This window comes from Vulpes lagopus, chromosome 24, assembly GCF_018345385.1.
Source record: "Vulpes lagopus strain Blue_001 chromosome 24, ASM1834538v1, whole genome shotgun sequence".
Classification (NCBI taxonomy): domain Eukaryota; kingdom Metazoa; phylum Chordata; class Mammalia; order Carnivora; family Canidae; genus Vulpes; species Vulpes lagopus.
Genome location: NC_054847.1, coordinates 54,382,859 through 54,406,310, shown reverse-complemented (window position 1 = coordinate 54,406,310; position 23,452 = coordinate 54,382,859). Strand labels below are relative to the sequence as shown.

General features: G+C 36.8%; 1 protein-coding gene and 1 non-coding gene across 4 annotated transcripts in view; both read right to left on the bottom strand.

The window, feature by feature from the left end:
• The window catches only part of ZNF407 (zinc finger protein 407), a 448,632-nt gene that overhangs the window by 347,150 nt on the left and 78,030 nt on the right, over nt 1-23,452 (bottom strand). The gene's annotated exons all lie outside the window — the stretch shown is intronic.
• Nucleotides 4,265-4,372, bottom strand: LOC121482206. Its single transcript, XR_005985559.1, has one exon. It is a non-coding gene; the product is annotated as a U6 spliceosomal RNA (small nuclear RNA).

Here is a 23,452-nt window from a genome sequence, read left to right as displayed (position 1 = left end):
GCCATCCACACCCCCAAAAGCGGTCCTTCCAGGAGGAAACAGTCACCTTAGTGTGTGTCGATGCATCAGACCACTACTACATGGGCACCATGGTTGGGAAAAGACAAGAAGTCTTCCTCAAGAAGGCAACGACCACCTGATTTCTTAAAATATATAGGTGTTTTAAGGTATCTAAAAATTTAATCAACTTCTTAGACACTGTTTACTGGGAACTCACTCTTACGTGTTAGGAGTATGTTAGGCAAACAGAGCACATACTGTCTCTGTCTTCCTGGAGTTCACAGCATGGCTTGGGGGGAAAGACACTAAACTTGTAAACACAGTCTGCCTGCAGGACTGGATGCTGTGAATGAAGACAGGTCACCAGCAGCAAAGGGGCCCCCTCCCTGCCCCTGTAGTCCTTGCAGGGACATCAGACTTGGCAGTCACCTTATCTAAAATAAAATAACACCTCCACCCTCTCAACTCTCAATCCCTTTCCTGATTCTTCTCCAGAGAAGTGACATGGCCAGTTTTGTTCAGAGCTGAACCCCACACCAAGAACATATCAGGCACCTAATAAACATGTGTTGAAGGGATAGATGAGAGAATAGAGGAATAAATGAACATTCCAATAAGGAGTAATATACAGAATTCTGGGTTGACCAGATCCAGGGAATAGAGATCATCTCACCTACCAGGACTGAGGGACATGGGAGTCTTTTACAGTTAATTTTACGAATTTATTGCAGATTGGGGCGCCTGGATGCTCAGTCCATTAGGCAACCTACTTTTGATTTCAGCTTAGGTTGTGATCTCAGAGTCATGGGATTAAGCCCCACATCAGTGCTCAGCATGCAGTCTGCTTAAGATTCTCTCTCTCTCTCTCTCTCTCTCTCTCTCTCTCTCTCCCCCCACCCCCACTCCTTCCCTCATTCCTGCTCTAAAATAAAATAAAAAATAAAATAAATAAAATAAAAGACAGTGACAAAGATGGTATGAATCCTTCAAATAAATCCACAAATAAATCCTGTAAAAATGACCTGATGTTAAAGAATTTCCTGACTGGACTTCTCATGTTTATATAACTAGCCTTAAAACATATCGCCACCTAACATCATAATCCAAAGCACCCATAGCCATGATAAGCCATATGCTATGGAGTCATATGTACCTAGGACACTGAGTAGGTGGGACGGAGAGGGAGACACACAGAATTAGATGCTCCAGTCTACATCAGACCTGTTAACTAGGAAAAGAAAGCAAGAAAATGATCTTTAGTAGCTGACAAGGACACTAGCTCCCAGACAAGTCAGTGCAAATAGAGTCCAAGAGATACAATACAAAGTACTCTTTCATCTATAAATAGTAACTACAGTTTCCTGTTTTATATGCATAGACTTTATTCTCACCTGTGAAAGAAAGTTCACATCTCACATCAAGACCTTATTTAACCTATTTCTTTTAATTTTCATATTGTCAAAAATGTCCAGTATTTGTTTTCTTTCTATTTACAAGACACAAGCTATTAATTTTTAAATATATTCCTATCTTATTTAATCACTAATAAAGGACAAAAATACAATTTCACCAGTATAAATGAATTCTGAGTTTTTCTACAATGAAAGATATGTTTTTTCCCCACCAAATAAACCACACTCAAAAATAGGGCAAATTATATGGAAAAAAAAAAAAAACCTTGACCCATATTTTAAAATATAATTTTTAATCTACAAATATACATTCATAGGACATTAGATGTGGGCCATAATTATATACTCCATCTGAAGCTGTTCTAAGGCATATAATAAATTTTAAGGGCTATCACAGAATGAATAGCATTTGGGCAATTGAAAACTTTCTATTTCCAAGGGGGATCCTACTCAACTAAATCACAGTCTATGGCACCACATCATAGTCTTCATTCCCCATGATGGCACTCTCTCAATATTCTCCACTCAACCACTTCCAACAGATTGTAGCAGAAATCAATCTTCCCTGAGCTTAATCCAGGGTACTTTAATGACAGCTGGACTTCAGAGATTACCAAAAAAAAAAAAAAAAAAAGTCTGAAATCAAGACACCAAAAACATATCATTATCTATCAATCCTCTATAAACCTACTGAGACTCTAACTCAATGTGGCAATAACTTGTTCAAAATGTATTTGACATTAAATGCAATGATATTTAGGTGATATGAAAATGCAACTAGGGAAGGGTCAGTCTTCTAAGCATAGTACTGGGGTCTGTGTGAGCTGAGAAGAAACAGAATCTTAATGGAAAGAAAAAGACCTGCCATCATAAAAACATATTCCTACCATGTTTGCTATTAAAATCACAGGTACAATAAATTACAGGATGAGTGTACCTGCAAGTCCATAGCACCTTATCACAGCCATCCCTTTTCCTCCACCTTCTCCCAAATACAAGACTCTTACAGGGCCTAAGGCATCAAAACATTACACTAAAGCTGTTAATGCAAACAGAACAGCAACTAAAGCAAGAAAATGCAAACTTACGCTTCATAAAGAGTTGTCATGTATTCATATATATACATATATATATATGATGGCTAAAGCTGCTTTAGTATTTCATAGAACTTGAGATAGTAAGACCGCCACCTCCTGTAATTGTCAGTCCCAGATCTATACATGTCTGTATGTGTGTGCATGTATAGTATACGTACATGCATCATGTGTTTATATGCAATATGAGATACACTGACATATAAATAAGTCTGTGTATGTCATTCCACTTCTAGCACTTTAGCCAATATATAAAACTCATTTGTGTGCATTAGAAAGAATGTAAATCAAAAATAAATTTTCTCCAGGTGCCTGGGTGGCTCAGTCTGCTGAGCGTCATTCTGCCTCTAGCTCAGGTCCTGATCCTGGGGTCCTGGGACCCAGCCCTGCATCAGACTCCTTGCTCCACGGAGAGTTGCTTCTCCCTCTGCCTATGTTACTTCTCCTGCTTCTCTCTCTCTCTCTCTCTCTCTCTCTCCATCAGATAAACAAATAAAATCTTTTTTAAAAATAAACTAAAAATAAATTTATCTCATGTTACACTTTCAATAAAATCTACCCTTCTTTAGGCTTTTTCCACTTCAAGCAGAATATTTACTACTTTATTAAAAAATCAATGAAATATAAAGAAAATAGATAAAATTGCAATGTTTTTAAGATATAGATAATACATGTTTATCTCGTTTATGAATTTGAATATTCTTGAATGTGTAAAAAATGAAGCACTTGCCTATTAAATTATACATTTTGGGTAACTGCCATTGAAAATATCAGAGACGTATTTAATACGAAAAACTGACCAAGGCACAAATAAGACACAAGTACCTTTCCCATTTCACATCTAAACTCGGAGCTATGAATCCTTCTTGACACAGAGCTGGTATCACACCAGAAAGTTGATGTCAACTGAAAAAGCAATGTAATAATATGCAAACTGCATTTAATCAGCAGCCCCTCCAAAATGTAATGCCACCTCTGATCTAATACCTCATTAGAAGAGCATTCAAAACTGGAATATTCACAGGCATGTCTCCTTTATAGATATTTTCACTATAATAATGGTAGCTGAAATGGCACCCCACAGAGGTCTATGTGCATACCAAGCTAAAACATAAGCAAATTAAACCACAAACTCTACTTTGAAGTTTGAATTTCACGATGTACGAAATAAAGCTGATACAGGCATTTTATTTATTTATAGGGCTTATGAAATCTATTTCCTAAATCTGTAAAATAGTCTTTTCTCCCCACATGCAGTGAAGAAATGGGGTGGGTGTTAGGAGTGTGAAGCAAGACTAGATTAACAGGTTAAAAGCCAACAATATAAAAGAAGCTGGAATAGAAAGAAAAGGTTTAAAAAAAAAAAAAAAAGCAGAGGCAGAAATCAGGGTCAGGTTGAAGATTAGATTCAAATCAGAAGCCACCATGTGGAAGAAACAGCCTACTTCAAAAATGGTGAAAGTTAGCTATACTAGTTACCTCCCATGACAGACAAGGGAAGGAGGTCTCAGCCACAGCAGAAAGGAGCAAAGGGTTCTGGTACTGCAGTGTCTCTTGGTCCTAATGCTGGGTATATCCTTTTATGAAAATTCATCAACCTGTACACTTATCCGTACATGACACATGTCCATACCATGAGTCACAGTAAAATTCAATCCAGAGTTCCACTTACAAGTAGCCAGAAAACAGTACATACAGGAAAATTCAACCATCCTGTGTTGTTTTCTCTTTGCAATTAGTTATCTCACTATTTGCAATACCAGTTGCTTCCTTTTGATGAGTTTGCATGTCATTCTTTTGCAGGAGCCATGCTAAATCTTCTCTGCATCATTCCAATTCTAGTATATGTGCTGCTGAAGCGAGCACCCTTTTGATGATCAACAAACTGATTCTAGGAGGGCAAGCTCAGTGCCAACAGTACTTGGCAATTATTTATTGTCTCAGCCAGCTCTGAGTGCTAACAAAATACATGGACTATGTGGCTTAATGAACTGAAGTTCTTTTCTCACTGTTCTGAAAGCCAAGTCCAAGAGCAGGGTGCAAGCATGGTCAGATTCTGGAAAAAAGTCTCTTACCGACTTACAGATGGCTACCTTCTCACTGTATCCTCCTGTGGGGCGGGGGTGGGAGACTGATGGACAGAGAGGAGGTGAGAGGAGGTGGGGGGAGGAGGGAGAGAGCACAAGTAAGTGTCCTTCTAAGAGAAGACACCAGAAAGGTGCCCTCAGGGCCCTACCCTTATGCCTTCATTTAATCTTAATAAACTCTTATAGGTCTTAAATCCAAAAATAGTCACACTGGGGATCCAGGCTTGAAAACTTGAATTCTGAGGACACAATCCAATCCACAGCACCTACTAAGTGCCCAGTACCATTAGGATACCAGTAAATATTTTTAAATATTTGATAGTTGAATTTTAACAGGAAAAAAAAAAAAGAATAGGTTCCAGAAGCAAAACTACAATCTTGCTGTCCAGAGAAAAAAACGCAGACAACAATCCCATGTTAGCACAGCAGCACTTCTTTCAAGAGGACTCTCTCTACCATGCTAACTAACACGGTTTAGGGACCACATGTCCTCTTTCATCACAGAAACAGCTCACCATTTTGAAGGAGAAGATAAAGCTGAAAAGAATGGCCTTTAGGGGAAGATAGTTCTTGTCTGGGAGCAAGGGCAAGGTAAGGATTCAGGGGAGAGTCGGAGAGAGTCAAACCACACAATTATCTCCACGCACCCTTGATGGGGGGACACTGACACGGGCTGATGCCCCACACAGTGACATCGCCATGCAGTGACATCACACTTCTGACACCCCTCACCAAAAGCATGTGTTCAGCATTTCCCCATCTCAGAGAGTGATACAGACAACCCTGACCTGAAGAAAATGCCAAAGATGTGGCAGTGTAGAAACTGTTTATGGTAAACTAATTAGATGGATTTTATCTAGAACACTTATCTCAAGAAAGCAGAAGGAAAAGCCTTCAAACTTAGATGCGCTATATAATTTATTTAAAAATTTACTTTACAAAGATGATTTGAGGACTTAGTAAACAAAGGCATATTAAACTTAGTAAACCCCACAAAATAGAACAAAATATACTCACTCAAAAACCATATTTTACTCCCTAAATGTCTTTAGGAAATGGATTGTAAAGTATACCTGAGTTTAAAGCTTTGACATATTCAGTATATTTTTTAAGTATGATAACAATAGTTATGCTATAGGAACTAATTTTATTGTAAATGATGATGGCAATGAGAATTTAAATAATATAAACTCACATTTTAGGGGTGACTTTAATTTACTAAGAGGAGCATATGCATATAATTTTCTCTCAAGAGCAACAACTCTCACAAATTACCTCTAGTCTGTGAATAAAATAAGTATAGTATGATGTTAGAAAATTTGTGTTGCACTACAAGATTTGTTATTTAAAATGTGACTTATATACCTTTTAATATTTTCACTGTAAAAATTCCCACAAAAAAATGGGAAAACTACTCCATTAAAACCTTTCTAACAACTAAAAAATGCCTGCTTAGATTTATCCAAATCTAACAAGTTAAGGATCAAAAGAGGCATGCTGGGTGGTAAGGACTCTCATAAAGCATTTACTAGAGGACCTCCCACATTCTTAGGAGCTTCCCTAAATAGCATGAAACAACTTTTTTCTCCACTACTTTACCAACAAATCAAACTGCTCACCTGTAGTTGGGTACCAGGAGACATTTTTAAAATCTCAAAACTGTCCAAAATTCTTTAGACAAAGTTCAGGTATCACTAAGACTACTCCGAGCTCTCACATACAACCATCCTTCTGGTAATGGACCTGAGACACCCCCCCAACCCTGCAACATTTTTCTTTAGTAACACATTGGACTTTTATCTTTGACCAAAAAAAAAAAAAAAAGTCATAATAATGAGAGTAGCAACAACACCTTCAGGACACAAGGCACACTTGACCAGCATTATCTCTTAAAGGCTTCTTTGCTTAGTGCTTCACATACACTTCAGCGTGGGTTGAAACATCCCGTCTCACCTTTCTGGTGCAACACAGAAAACACTTGAAACTGAACCCAACTGTAGTCCTGGAGGGGGTGGTGCAGGAAAGGGGAGGGATGTGCTGTAAGGGTACAGAGAGCAGGCTTGCACCATCACTCAACTAGGAGCACCTCTTTATAGAGGGAGCATTGCTAACGCAATGGATCCAAACCTTCCCAATGCCTTTTGCGCAGTGATGGCACCCCTCTATAAATGCCAGTGTGTATTACCTGTTTGTGTGCCTGGGGCAACAAATGAGGGACAACAGTATTAAAGGAGAGGGGAGCATACTTTTTCCCAATTTATAACCCAACCTGCTAATCAGGCCCCCTCTGTGGCCTCACAAAACCTCCAGCATGTTTCACGAATGATCTTACCATACTATTTTAGGATTATCAGTTTCTGGCTCTTCGCACCAAAAATGAACATTCTTGTGGCAAAAGTTCAAACAGCTCTATCGTTCTTTGTATGCTGAGTGCCCTGCAAAGAGTCTAACACCGGATACATGATAATGTCTAGGGCACAGACCACCAGGCAGATGGATGGACCTAGGAAAGCTCTGCTTCCATACCTAATTATATGGAGAACTCCTTTCAAAGAGAGGCGCCTGCTCAGTCTAAAACATGCAAACATCAAGCACAAGCATAAAAACCATGAACAACAGGGAAGAAACAAATGGTGAATGCAGCTGTGCTATTTATAAATCTGGGTATTAATACATCCAGCTTATTTAAAATGGAACATATACTTAAAGATCTGTTTTTGTAGAGTCACATAATTTTTTAAATGGATGTTTCTTAAACTTAAATATCCTTAGTTTTACTTAATATCAATTTGTAGAAAGTTCCTACAGTTCAAAACTTTAGTAATTGTCATTATTGTAGTCCTGCATCCATTACACACAAATAAGGGGGAAAATTCTGGTCAAAAAAATAACAGACTGCTTTAGGACTTTGTCAATTGAGTGAATTTCTGCACTACTGACCTGTACATTGGAACAAATAAATGTAATCAAATATGCTGTGAAGTTAGTACTAACTGAAAAGAAATTGGACATTTTTTTCCACTGTAGCTGTTTTATCAAGGATTTTAATCTATGATAAATTCTATAACCATTAAAAATCTTAGACCATTGATTTACGCCTTAATTCAGGCATGCTGAGCTCTTCAAAATAAATGTTTCAAAACAGCACACACTGCAAACTGCAATTCTAACATAAAACAAATGTTAAAATGCAAGCATCTTTCCTGAATATAGTGTAGTGTATTAATTGTTGGTCTTGGAAATGTAGCTTATTAGTTTTGCATAATTTAACTTTTAATTTATCGTTTAATTTTTAATTAAGTAGCTTTTTTTCTCAAGATGTGCTTTCTGCTTATATGTTGGCCACTAAACATGGTATATATAAAATAATTCTATGCCATGAATATATGACAGTGCCATGTATTATATGACTTTTCTATGATCTCAAATGTGAAAACAATCGTAACAATTCATGGTCTTAAGAAAAAAAGGAAAAAAAAAAAATAAAAAAAAAGAAAAAAAAAAAAAAAAAGAAAAAAAGGAGGCCATTTGAGTTTAGCATTAATACTTAAATAATTTGGGATCCCTGGGTGGCGCAGCGGTTTAGCGCCTGCCTTTGGCCCAGGGTGCGATCCTGGAGACCCGGGATCGAATCCCATGTCGGGCTCCCGGTGCATGGAGCCTGCTTCTCCCTCTGTCTATGTCTCTGCCTCTCTCTCTCTCTCTCTCTCTCTCTCTCTCTGACTATCATAAATAAATTAAAATAAAAAAAATACTTAAATAATTTAAGCTCGAAGATAGTGCTTAAAAAACTAAAGAGCTGAACACAAAAGTAAAACCACATCATTTCCTCTGCAAAGAATTCCTTTGGATTTTAGTTAAAAATAATGAAGATTTTTTGGGATATCATACTCCATATTAAAAGCTAATTTGTATTTGATTTTCCAATGGAAACTATGGGGACTCATCCCAGCATATGTGCCAAAGGATACAGAGTGTCCTCACCAGAGTAGAGGGTGATATACAACATTGCCCACCTAACAGAAATTGGAAAAAGCTAATGAGAATAGAGAAGGATCCAAGAAGGCGATGAGGGAAATGCTAACTTCCATGTCAACTTATGAGTTTGGATAGAGTTCCAATTAAATCTTTAAAGTTATTATTACAGCAAGTGCTCTACTGCAAGGCTCTCCCTTTTAGCTGCCTCTGAAGACAAAGCTCTCCAAAGTAGCAGCCGTTAACAGACTGTAATGTCTCATCATCTGCAGACCTTTTTAAAAAAAATTTTAAAGCATATTTTAATAAACTCTTGTAGGTTATCATTTCATTCAATATAAGTTTTAACTGTGCCTTTATTTGGTTTTTATGTGTTATATAGCCTCAATATGATGGAATTAGAAAAGAATGTCAATAAAGGAAAATTAACAAAAAGAGTCTGAAGAATGCTTGCAAAATCATGCCCCACCTCCAAATTACCGAGAGGGCCTATACAAGTTTGCGGCCACCCTTACCGGGAGACAAGAACACTGGGGACCTGACTGCACATCACTAGCACATCACAAAACCTCTTGCTCACTGCTGCCAGTTTTGATACAATTAAAGGCATACAGACACACATCCCTACCATGTATTTGTGTGCTTTCTCTGTGGAAACAGAAACGCCAAAAAAAGTTCCACAGAGGCCTGTTAAGATCAATGGCTTCACAGCTCTAAGCAGAGCTATACTAGAGTAACTGCTCAAAATAAGAGATGAGCATCCACTCAGTGATTTTCTCTCCCTGAGGACCTTTCCAGCATTAGCTAGAACATGCACACCACCACTGTCACAAAGACAAGTCACTGATATTAGAGCGGTTTCCTCCAGAGGACAGGATCTTTCATGTCCAAAATTATGCATCTGGTCATTATTTGAGTTTATACAATAATGTTATTTGGAAGAATGGGGGAAAAATAGGTTGTTTTTAAAAGGAGGGCATTAAGAGGTTTGTTGAAGTAGCAGGTCAGGAAAGTGGGCTGTGAAGGAGAAATACATCCCCGCCCTGAGCAGATCCCTTCTTAGCCATATCCATTCACATCCATGCTCCAATAGATATGCCCCACCAAAGTCAGGATGACCACTTGTGGACAGGCATCCTCACGGGCCAGAGATCTACATCATTTCATTCATCCTTCAACACCCTCTGTCACTCTGTGCCACCAAATAACCAAATGAACTCACAGGCACAGGAGATTCTAAGTGGAAGATCACCTTCCCGGGATCCCTGGGTGGCGCAGCGGTTTGGCGCCTGCCTTTGGCCCAGGGCGCGATCCTGGAGACCCGGGATCGAATCCCACGTCGGGCTCCCGGTGCATGGAGCCTGCTTCTCCCTCTGCCTGTGTCTCTGCCTCTCTCTCTCTCTCTCTCTCTCTCTCTCTCTGTATGACTATCGTAAATAAATAATAAAATAAGAAAAAAAATTTAAAAAAAAAAAAAGATCACCTTCCCTTCTTATTCCCATAAAAATAACACTACATTGCATTCACATGTGTGTGTGTACATATATTTTGCATGTTTGTAAAAATAAGCCATCAAACTAGATACTCAAAGTTATCATCTCCATTTTATAAATTAGGAGAATAACTGTAAAGTGAGAAAAGATGAACATATTTAGCACAAAACTGTAGGGAAAGAAGGGAAAAAATTAGGATGTTTTTGAGATGGCTAAGAGAAATCTTATTAAGTATATATAACTAAATAAATACTGATCCTAGTTCCAAGTCAGACATTCCTTCTAGCACTTGGAGTTCTAAGGCTTAAGGAATACAAAGCAAATTGGGATAGGACAATCAAAAGAAAGAAGAAAAAAGACGTCAAGGGCTATAAAAAGGATAGAGTAATCAGAAAAAGATAGAGTACCAAGCCTGAAAAAGACCCTTGGAAAAATAAAGAGACAAAAGATACAAAAGCTCTATTGTAACAGGTACACTTTAGCCAGGACAGCACCACCAATGTTTCAGATTTTATCCCTTGCCCCAATCTCCCACATATTTGCATCTTGAAGACCAAAGCAAAGAAACAGGAGATTCATCCACCAAGAATTAATGAGATATTTCCCACAAAAACAGGGCACAGATGTTAAAACAGTCAAAAAAGCAAATTTCTGCAATTATATTAATATCTAAACTTGTTTTCTAACCCTTCCAAATCCCCTATCCCAGAACAACCTTTATAAGCAATCTGACAAATATGGAAAACAAAGAGAATCAATAGTAGCTTCAAGAGGACAAATAACTATGACCCAGACTTCCACAACTTTTTTTAAAAAGAGTAAAAAACAACCTCAAAAGGAAATTACATTTGCTTACATAAACTGTAGACCAAAAACCAAATTCCTATAGTTTCCTTAACTATCACAGTTTCACCTTCTGTAAAGTGAAAATAACAGTACCAGATCCATTGATGTCATGTATTCCTTAAAAAAAAAAAAAAAACATATGAAATGGCATTATACATAAGAATTGTGTAATTCTAAAAGTTTCTAAAAATACTTGCTTTTCATTATCAAACAGAAATTCAGGGGCACCTGGGTGGCTCAGTCAGTTAAGCATCTGCCTTCAGTTCAGGTCATGTTCCCAGATCCTGGGATCAAGCCCCAAGCCTGCTTCTCCCACTCCCTCTGCCTGCCACACTGCCTACTTGTGATCTCTCTCAGTCTGTCAAGTAAATAAACAAACATATCTTTAAAAATTTTTTCAGATTGATACAGTTTCAAGAATTATAAAGAAAACAATTAACATTCCAGCTGTGGTAGAGTAACTAGGACCTACTGTAAACAACTAGAACACTGGGAAAAACATATAGCAAACTATGATTTTCAGAAATTGAACAACACATAGAATAGGACTGTCAGCCCAGAGAAGGAAAGCAAAGGAGATTGGATCTAAGACAATACTGGAAGTATCCCAAGCAGCAACCTCATGACCACAGGGCAGGGACCCAAATAGAACACTTAAAAGTATCACATACTACAGGAGACAGAGATGAACCAGTGGAATCTGATGTTCAAGGAAGCACATGTGAGAAGAAAGTTGCCCCAAGAAATAGCTCCAAAACTCTTAATAGGAATTTTGTGGATCCCTGGCTGACCACTAAGCTAAGCATGAGTCAAATGAAATTCCTTGAGGCTGGAAAAAAGCAAAAAACAGAGCTATAAGCTAAAACAATTCCCAGCAATCACATGAAGTATGGAAATCTTCAGGTTCTGAGTGAGAACAGCAGAAGCATTGGAGAGAGACACAAAAAAGGCATACCTTAACATTGGCTTAACCTTGCCCATGAGTGAAGTCCGCAAAGAACCAAGATGATTCTCAAGTAACTCAGATAACTGTCAGAAGTAAGTCCGACATTATTTAAAGGAATACTACTACAACATAAATCACAAAATAACCTAAAATGTACAATATCTAACATCCAGTCAAAATTACTAGACATGCAAAGAAGCAATGAAAAGGAACCTGAAAACAGAAAGAGCAAGTAAGTTAGTACAGATAAACCCAAAGATTACAGTGATAGACTTAGCAAGTACATTCTTTAAAATAGCTATTAAAACATGCAAGTAAATTTAAAGAAAAACTTTTTTTTAAATGAGAAGACTAGAGGATTAAAAAAACATCTGCAAATAAATTCGGCAATCTGTCAGACAATATCAAAGAGGCTAACATATATATGACTGAAATGCCAAGAGAGAAGGGTTAGAGGCAGGCAGAGTGAGTAAGGGACAAAACAGGAAAAAAAAAAATGTGAAGAAATAATGACCTGAAATTTTCTGATTTTGGGGAAAAAAAATTCATTCACAGATCAAAGAAATGTAACAGATCCCAAGCAGGATAAACAGAAAACATACTAAGATACATCAAAATATAATTGCTTAGAAGTCATTAAAAAAAAAAAGTATTAGGGGCACCTGGTTGGCTCAGGAGGTTAATCATCCCACTCTTGATTTCAGCTTAGGTCGTGATGTCCGGGGTCATGAGATCGAGCCCAAGTCAGGCACTCAACACAGAGGCTGCTGGGGATTCTCTCTCACCCTCTTCCTCGGCACCATCCCCCACTCTCCCCACCCCAGCTCAAGCTCTTTCTAAACAAACAAATATAAAATTTAAAAACAATAAAATGTTCAAAGTGAAGAAATAATTATCTATATCTAGAGGAACAAAAAGATTTTTCATCAGAAATAACAGGGGACAGAGGATAATGACAGAATGCATTAAAGAAAATTAAAACTCTCAACCTAGAATTCTATATTTAATAAAATCTTTCTTCAAAAATAAAGACAAAATAATGATTGTCAGACACATAAAAGCTGAGAAAATTAATCACCTGCAAACACATACCATAAAAAAGGAAATTATTCTGGTAGAAAGAAAACCATTCAGGTCAGAACTGTGGATTTAAACAAAAGGATGTAAAAACTAAATAAATAAACGAAAGAATGAAAAGCACTAGAAATTATAAATATGGATGCATATAATAGATTTTATTTCAACATTTTATTTAAATGAAAATTACTTCCAAGATTTTGTGGCATTTTTAACATAAAAATTAAATGTATGGCAATAATAGCAAAAAAAAAAAAAAAAAAAAGGTAAACCGTGAATAAAAACATACTGGTATAAGGTCCTTCTACTTTACATTAATTACTGTATTACTATTTGGATTTAAAGAACCACGGTGTAAACTCTGGAGCAATCACTAAAATAACAGAGCAAAATGATTTAGCCAAAAAGCCAACAGTGGAGGTCAAACTGACCCCTACAAATACCCAAACCAAAAGCAGATAAAAGCAGGAAAAAGGAGCAAAGAATATATGAGACAAAGAAAAAACAGGATGGCAGATTTTAGTTAAGAAAGATATTCTCAGGGAAAAAAAATGCAAGACCCAACAATAATACAACAAAGGACATTAAATAGATTAATGAAAATCAGGTGAAAGCAAAAGGCTTTAAGAAATATACACCATGCAAACACTAAGCACAAGGCAGCTGGAGTGGCTGCAGTTAGAGAAAGAAAAACAAAAATACTTCAAGACAAGGAGTATTAAACACAGGAAAGATCATTTCAAAGTGATCAAAGGATCACTTCAATAAGAAAATATAACAATCCTAAATGTAGATGCACCTAATAACAGAGCTTCTAAATACCTGATGCACAGTGTGACAGAATTCAAGGCAGTTACACATAAACCCCGCACTAACAGGTTGAGACTTTAACACTTTACTTACTCTCAGTGACAGAACAAGCAAGGATAGACAAGATAACACTATTGACCAACTGGACTCAATTTACATAATACTTCACCTGAGAACAACAAAAAAGAATTACTTTCAAGAAAATGTTGAATATTTACCAAAATCAATCATGATGGGCCATAAAACAATTCTCCATAAATTTAAAAGAAGTCAATCACACAGAATGTGTCCTTGCAATGGAATTGAGGAACCCACAAATGTTTGGTAATTAAACATGCTTCTAAATAATATAGGAAAGAAAAAAATGGCAAGAAAAATTGAAAAATATTTTAAATTAAAATACAGAAAGCTGCACTGGTCTCAAGCTAACAATGGGGAAAAGTCTGATAATCCATAAAATTGTAACTTTTCCTTGAGCCTATCAGAAAGCTGAGGTCGGAAGACAGCCAAATGAGGGCAAGGCCCTCGAAGTGGAGAAGGAATGCACATACACTTCACCCTGGGCATTGGAAGGGGAGGCCACTATACAAGCAGGCAGAATAAAAATCAGCCAGGACTTTAATAAACTGTTAAAGGCCACGAGTGAGCAAGTGTATCAGTTTGAAACAGCTGCAGGCCCAGACACAAGAGTACATGGCACTCCATTACAAGCTACTCTATCAGACCTCCACAGTGTTCATGAGGAAGACAAGGGCAAGTCCAGAGACTGAAGAGAATCTAGCTGGGTGGTACAGGCATGAGCAGCAGGACGGTCAGCAGCTGCTGGAGAATAGGCACTGAACAGGTCCCAGTCTGCTTCCCTAGGCATTTGTCTCCCATCAAACAAAAGCCTCAACAAGCTAGGCAGTGGCAGCAAACACCACTGGCCCACAGCAAAAGCAAAGACACACTGCTTCTGGCAAGGAGTACAGGCCACATCCACTGCCCCTGAGGGAGAGGTAGGAACCCCTCTTAATTCCAGAACACAGGAAAAGACTCACTACTACTGGGGAAGGGGAGAAGAAAGCACCCCCTACTCTGAGACGTGGCTCCTGCAAGGGAAGAAGCAGAGAACTCCTAACAAGACCAACAAGGACACAAAATCAAGTAAAACTGCCATGAGGAGAAGTGGCAGGGACTATGAAGAATCCCCACGCATGAGGAATGGGCACTCCAGGCCTTCCTGGGGCTAAAGCATGATCCACACAACACAGAGCTGCGCTACTTAAACTATCAGCCTAGCATAGCCACCCCAACAGCCCCCTGGCCCTGGAGAAAGGGCAGGAGCATGGAGGGAAACCCCTCTGAGACACAGGCACGTGGGGCCTGCTGAAGGCTGAGGGTGAACCATGAACACTGAAGAAACCTCTAGAACACCAGCTCCCACGCTAAGCCAAAGGCAAGCACAGCCCATCACTAAGAGGAATGTAATAAATGTGGTCCACAGAAGTAACAATACCAAGATCCAAAATACTTCAACTCCTGAGGAGGCTGAACAGAGCCCCAATACAAACACCTTGACTGAAGAAAAGGTACACCTGTTCCTAGGTACAAGTATTCTTTACTTCAGTCTTTATTGATCTACAGGTGACATCAAATATTCAATCAAAAATTACAACACTAAAACAGCAAGAAAAAAATCTGAGATGTCCGTAAAGCAGGGCTTATAAGGAATTTTGCACTTTTACAATGCACTTTGAGGCTTCTCCTCAACGCCTAAAATCAATTCACACTTCTGTCCTAAAAAACTAGAAAAAGAACAGCAAACTAAAACCTATAGTAGAAGAAACAAAAACAAACAAACAAAAAAGAGTAGAAATCAATGAAATTTAAGATGAACAGAGGAAAGGCAATGAAGTGAAAAAAAATTGGCAAATTTTTTGGCTACAGAGATCAGAAACTATGAGGTGCTGTGAAAATATAAGTATTCAGCTGTAAAAAGAAAGATCTATAACAGCATAAAGAATATTGCTTATAAAAGACTAAATATTGACTATATCAATGGGAAAATAAAGTTTAAAAAAATACACTTTTTAAATTTTTAATTAAAAAGTTCAGCTTTTCATCCTGAAATAGCCAGTGTGGAAAGAGGTTTAATATTGGTTTGAAAAATTGTTTTTAAGTATCTAAAAGATGAACAGATACAAATAGTTTTGAGTACAAATATAATTTTTAATTAAAATATTTCTCTTTAACATATAATTATAAACAAACAGCTCTAACTGCAAATCAAGAGTTTAATTCCAAATCAAAATGAAAATCAGGAGCAGCTGGGTGGCTCAGTCAATTAAGCATCCAACTCTTGGTTTCAGCTTAGGTCATGATTTCAGGGTGGTGAGACTGAGCCCCAAGTTGGGCTGCACGCTCATTGTGGAGTCGGCTGAAGAGTCTCTCCTTTTCCATCTCCTTCCCTGTCTGACCCTCTTGCACACATGCTCTCTCTCTCTCTCTCTCTCTCTCTCTCACCTCTTTCTCTCTCTCTCTCTCTCTCTCTCAAATAAATACATAAAATCTATTAAAATAATAAATATATAAAAATCAGAGTAAATCAAAATGTGATTGGATGATCAAAGTAAATAAATAAATACCAACATGCCCTAATCTCTTGGCAATAGACCAAAATATTAATGAAATGCCAGCTAAAATAAATAATGTCCAAAACAGGGAAGACATTCTTCTACAAATGTACTATGTCCCATTTCATCTCCTGCCAAAAAAAAAAAAAAATTACAAATACTTCAAAATCTCAGAGGTATAGATTCTTTCCCTAACATTCTTTCTGATTTTCAAAATTCATAATATGTAATATCAAATGTCCTAAAGCCTAAAAAGCCAAGTTTTAAATTTCTTGGCAAAATCATGAACACTAAATAAAACTGTTCATGTTGGATAACATCCTCTTGTTTTCTCTTTTAATTCTAATGAGGTGAGTAGTGTTGATTGTTTTAATATTATTTTCCTTAAGATCTCAAGATATCATGGAGTTAATTACATTTTTCTAACCTTGTTTGTTTTTATACATGTTTCTTTGTAAAAAGAATTGTTTATCCATGAATCCTCTATTAAAGGTCTATGGCATCTAAAATTTCTCTGAAAGAAGGCAGGCAACATAATTTAACAAGGAAACTATGCTATTATACACAAGGGAACTTTTTTTTTAATTTTAACATAATTAACCAGTATTTCTATTGAGAAATATTGATCCAAGATACATTACAAGTGTTTGACAATCAAACAACTTGTTTTTCAGAGATAAACTAGGCATAAATATCATGAAGCCAGGTTAGGTTTTTCACAGTATGTCCTTTTGGTGCCTATTTCTACATTTCACTATACTGCTCTCACAGCTTGGTGCCCCATGTCCTCACGATGACATCTGGATGAGGTTCCCACCATGGCAGCATCCCACCTGGGCCCACTTATACCTGAACCTGTCCTGCCCTATCTCTCAAGACCCCAGCTGTTATCTGCCATCACAACCTACAAATACCACATCTCTGAAAAACTAAAGAATATTAAGGTCAGAACAACATAATGATTTATGCTTCCTTTGTAAGATATTTTCCTTTTGACATAGGCAACTTCAGCTCCTAAGGAAAGCAGGCAGAAAGGAACTCTTGAGGTGGAAGCTTTCTATTCTCCTGGATCACATGGTAAATTACAATCCATGTGACCTAATTAAATGACAACACTGCTTCGGAATTTGTAAAAATCACACTACAACCTCAAGCACACACACACACAAAAATGTTGAGTTTATGAACCAGAGTCAAGAAAATTGGACCATTGCTTCATATCGCCACTAACTAGTCAAAAACTGTAAAGCAATCACTTTTCCAGTCTGACTCTCAATGACTGTATCTGCAGTGCAAAGGGATGGGATGACACTCCAATGACTCTTGGCAAGAAAACAAAAATAACAATATACTATCAAATATTAGTACAATAGACTTTAAAAAGACTACTAGAACTAATACATCATTAGATAGGGGTCACCTAACACATAATCCTATATAGCAGCAATTAACTACTGAAAATTAGAACTGCTTTAAAGTATCATTTACAAGAGGACCAAGAAAAACAAAATACCTGTATGTAAACCTAACAAGTACATGTAAGACCCGTATTCTATAAACTGCAAAACACTGATAAAAAATGAAAAGCCTAAATAAATATGAATATAGATTGCACTCATAGATGGGAGGAAGATTCAATAATGTGAAGACGTCAATTCTCTCCAGTGTTCAAAAGACTCAATGCAAAAAGCTAACTATTCAAAAAGGAATGCAATCCATACTTCACAAAATATTAAGAAAAATTTAACTCAAAGCAGTTCACAGATCTTAATGTAAAACCTAAAATGTCTATAAAAACTTTCTACTAAAAAAATAGAAAATCTGCATGACCTTAGGTTTGGCAATGAGTTTTCAGACACAAAGTTAAAAGTGTAAACCATAAAAGAAAATGTTGATCAATTGGATTTCATCAAATTAAGAATTTCTGCTGTTTAAATAAGACTGGGAAGAGAATGAAAACACAAACCACAAAAATATCTACAAAACATATATTTGATAAATGACTTACATTCAGAATATAGAGTAGCCCCAAATTCAATAATAAGAAAATAAACAACCCAAATTAGTAAATTGGGGAAAAGATATAACACTTCACCAAAGACGACTACTAACAGCAAATAAGCATATGAAAAGATGCTCAATGTAATTAGGAAGGAAATACAAATTAAAACTACAATCAGATACTAAACACAGAAATTTAACAGATTGGCTAAAACAAAAAATCTGACAATACGAAGTGCTAATAAGGATAAAAGGAACATTCTAATGGTAATGCAACATGGTAAAGTCGGTCTGGAAAACCATTTAGCAGTTTCTTAGAAAACTAAACGCACACCATAGGACCTTGCAATCCCATTCCCAGATATTTACAGCAATGAGATTTCTATCCCATTTGTTCATAATCTCCAAACACTGGAAACATTCCATATATCCCTCACCTTGGGAACGTATACACAAACTGTGGTGTATCCACACCATAGCACACAGCTCATCCATTCTACCACACCCCCAACTTTTCCTTATTTTCACTGATAGCATTTTAACCTGCTTCCCACTTCATTATCAGGGTTACTATTAAGCTGTACGAAATTTACCTCAGAGCTGAAATGCTCCCATTCACACTTGTGAGTCACCATTTCAACAGAGTCAGTGAGATATTTTGAACTCTGCACATCGTATCTGATGATGTACCTCTACTTGCCATTTATTTGTTGTGTGTTCTTTTGACTAGTGAGCATCACATTCCGTTTCACATCATATAACTGAGAAAAAAAGCTTCTAATACATGTATTTTCAAGGGCAATCACTTCTTCATGTAAGACAATGACCTCCAAGGGTATAACTAAACTTGAAGAGTAAAGATGTTGAGAAGCCATGTGGAATTTTGTGGAATTCACAGAGAAACAAATGTTTTCTAAAAGATTATTTTTGATGGTCTTTTAAAAAAAATTATTAAGAATTTATGAAAGTCCAGGTCAGTTGTAATATCCTTCGAAATTAATTTGTTTAAAAGCCTGATCTTTTAAATTCAGAAGAATAATGTATATTTAAAGTATTCTATAATTACTATAAAAGTATTAATTAACAGTGGTAAGAAGAATAAGCTATCTATGCACTATAAATATAAGGTAAAAGAATCATTTTCATGACATTTCTGAAACCATATGATGTTAGGTGGATCATAACATTAGTACTTTTCTTTGAAACCTTATATAATTACTAATCTTTTTAATTTTTTTTTAATCTTTTTAATTTTTAAACTGAGTATTGACTTTGTAATAAATGAATGCAAGTAGAATTCCAAATCTAAAATAGTCTGAGTTATACTGACCATTAGCACTAATTTACAGAGACATATATAGATATTGCTTTAATAGTACCTTGAATTATCTTTCTGTTTAATGTCTTATATAACGCCACAATTTTTCATAAGGCAAAGAAACACATATAACTCACTATTTCTCCCTGATTTCCAAAACTATTAAAAGGGTAATACAATGAATCTCTTCAGTCCTAGGTAGCCCTTAATACAAAGCCTTCCTTCATGACCTTCTAGGCTGAGCACAGCCAGACACTCTTGCCCTCAACACTTCTGACCCGCTCCCTCCCTCCTGAGATCCTTCCTCCTGAGGGCACACCACAATTCCAGGTACTACATGTTTTCATTTTCATCCTTCTCATTGTCTGTATGTCCCACTCAATTGCAAACTCCATGGGAGCTGATGAGTTTGTCTGACTTACTCACTAATGTATCCTCAGTGTTTACAAGAGTGCTACCACCTAATCAGTCTCAATAATTATTTTTAAATGACATATTTTACATATTTACATTGTTAAAAAACTTTTAACTCACCATTTTGCAAGCATCCTATCATGGAACTCTTCTCTCACTGAACATCTATAACAACAAGGGTTTATATCTCTTTTATAGTAAAGTGCTGGTGCTAGATTGTGTCACAGACTTAATTCCATGTCCATGTCCATTGTTTTTTTAGCTTCACAAGTTATGAAAAACCATGACAGATTTTCCAGTAAAAATGAGATAGAATTGGGTATGAATTAGGAATGAAAACAGAATTAGGGTTTTACATCTTGTAACAATATAGTGGACAGATTGGATCGGGAAGGAAAGAAGGAAGAGAGGAAGAAAATAGAACAGGCCAGGATAGGATCATAAAGACCTGATCTTGGGCAGTAGCAAAGGAAATGGCCCAATGTGATGAAAAGTTTACAGAAAACATGGGTAAGGGCAGCCCCGGTGGCAGAGCGGTTTAGCGCCGCCTGCAGCCCGGAGAGTGATCCTGGAGACCCGGGATCGAGTCCTGCGTTGGGCTCCCTCCATGGAGCCTGCTTCTCCCTCTGCCTGTGTCTCTGCCTCTCTCTCTGTGTGTCTCTTATGAATGAATGAATAAATCTTTTTAAAAAAAGAAATAAAACATGGGTAAACATAACCTCATGCTGGGTGGCAGAAGCACCAGAGTTACAGGGGTTCCACCATGAGTAAGCAGGTCACACATTTAGTATAAACTGGGAAACAGATAAGATGAAGATTTCAGAGCATATGATACTGGATTTGGTTTATACATTGACTTAGAGAAGACCAAAGACTATTAAGGGAAAGAATTCTGTACCCAGATTTCCCAGAAAGTTTAAGACTATAGAAGTATAAGAAGAACCTAAGTTAACAGTCTAAAAAAAGTCAAAATTCAAGGAAGCAAGGAAAAACTAAGTGCAGCCCAGTGATTGGAAGGCTAGTCAGTCTGTCTGCATTGTGTCCATATCTACACACAACCCACTTGGCAGAAAAAAATTGAAAGGATTTTTACAAGGCACTTTTCAAGATGCCTTTGGAAACCGGTAAATAAACAAAATCCAAGGATCCTTGCCCTAAGGAGAGTCAGATTACAAAACATAACAAACAATAAACAGGACAAATAAATAAATGAAGGAGTAAGTTACAATATGATCAGTGCTAAGCCGAAGAGCAGACTAGAATAAGGGAAGCCAGGAGGACCAAGCTGAGGTAGTGTGAGGTAGTAAACAGGGTAAGCAAGGTAGGTCACTGAGAAGGTGGCATTTGGGGATGGTCTCAGAGGAGGTGATGGTATCAGCCAAACAGGTACATGGGTGAAGAACATTTCAGTGAGTCCCCCTAGTAGGGCTCAAACATAGAAGACAGCATGCTCTACATATTCAAGACAAAAAAGAAGCCAGCATGGCAAGGAGCAGAATAAGCCAGGTAGGGTGCCAAAGGAGGTAGGTGCACCCAGAGAGACATGGGGTCCGAGACCATGGAGGGAGCAGCAGTGACTCAGAAAACATGCTAGGCAGAGGTGTGACACAAACTAAGTATGTTTCCAAAGGATCAAAATGGCTACAGAGCTGAGAACAGACCAGAGGCAGCAGAAAAAGGGAGAGACCTGCCAGGGACTAAGGCAGTAATCAAGGAGATCGGGGACATGGATCCACAGCCACCACAGACTAGGAACAGCTGGATTCTGAATATATTCTGAACACAGAGCTGATCACATCTCTTCCTATGGGTGTTTTAATACCATGTATTAAGACCTCAATTCTGAATTCCTCTTACTAAAGCCTTGATATCAGAATATGTTATACTCCATATTCCTTTAAAAGGGCAACAGGCAATTATAACAGCAATAATAATCTTTCTGCTACCATTACAACTGTGACATATTATAAATGCCTAATTTGAAGAAAAGAGAAACAGCTAAAAAAATTCTAAGCTACAACAAGTTTAAAATTATTTTTACAGTGAAAAAGTGAAAAATATATGATCGGTGCCATACTGACTTTACATTTAACCAAAAAAAAAAAAAAAAAAAAAAGGAAGAAGAAAGCAAGCAAGCAATGAATATGTTTAAGGTGATCAGTTTTTTCAAAATCCCAATTAAATGAAGTGGCAAGGAAACACAGATTTATAGTCCAGCACACATGCTCCAAAGGCCGTAACTATTACAGTAAGGGACACCATCTGCTGAGTTCTGACTCATTGGTGGGGGATTTCTTAGGGAGCTTCAAAAGGTAAAATTACTAGATAATAAAAGTTAGAACTCACTTTAAGCTAACTCCTTAAACAAAGAAGCCACCTTTACAATCTACAGAAGCTTCCAGTAAACTTAGCTCCTCTCCAGGTTCTATGAACTATGATTAAACTTGGTCCAAAGGAGTTGTTGTTTTCCAAATCATGCAAAAATGATGCCATTTATACAATAAAATACTCAGTTTGTGATATGCAGATTCTCAAGAAAACTCTCTGGAGAGCAAAATTCTTTCCTTACTGAACTGTTCTGAAAATTGAAAGCTACTGAGCAGTTTGGTAATACTAAACAGTAGATACGAAATAAGTAAAATTTATCCAGAGTATTTTCAATAAGTATTCATCTTTTTATATATGTAAGAATTAAGCAATAAGATTAGTAAAATTTCTTTTCTATATTTCTTTTGAAATTTAACATTAGAAGTTAAATACACTGAGAAAAAATGCTTTTATCTTGAAGCTCTTTTTAAACAAATTACAGAAGCATATACAAATTTCCCAATATCTTAAGGAAAAAAAATCTGTTACTCTGGAAAAACACAGTCCTCACTTTTTTCTTTTAGAAACTTTAGAAACCTCTGAAAAAAATCTACAAAACTCCTCATGTACTATTCATCTATGGGGCTCAAAAATAATTACTTAGCATCTTTTATAATCCAGATTTTACAGAAACTTGTTAAAAGCAGGAGACCAAGTTTTGAACAAACTAGTGTATGATATTACAAAACGTTACAGCACTAATCACCATAGTTCTATGATTTCCACTACAAAAATATCAAAGCAAAATAGCTGTCAAAGGCATAAATTAAATCAATTTCAAATTGAACAGAAAATTATTTCCTATTTTCCAAAGGCACTGATTTGGAGTGATCTTAAACCTCTGGAAAAGAATTCCTCAATTTTCAAAAATTCTGAAGTCTAATTACAAGTAATTATAGCTTTTCATTTTCAACATGATGAAATAATTTGATTCTTTTTACAAGAGGTCTGGTTTAGCTCAAAACAGACAAGTGCTTCTGCACTGAGTTAGTACACA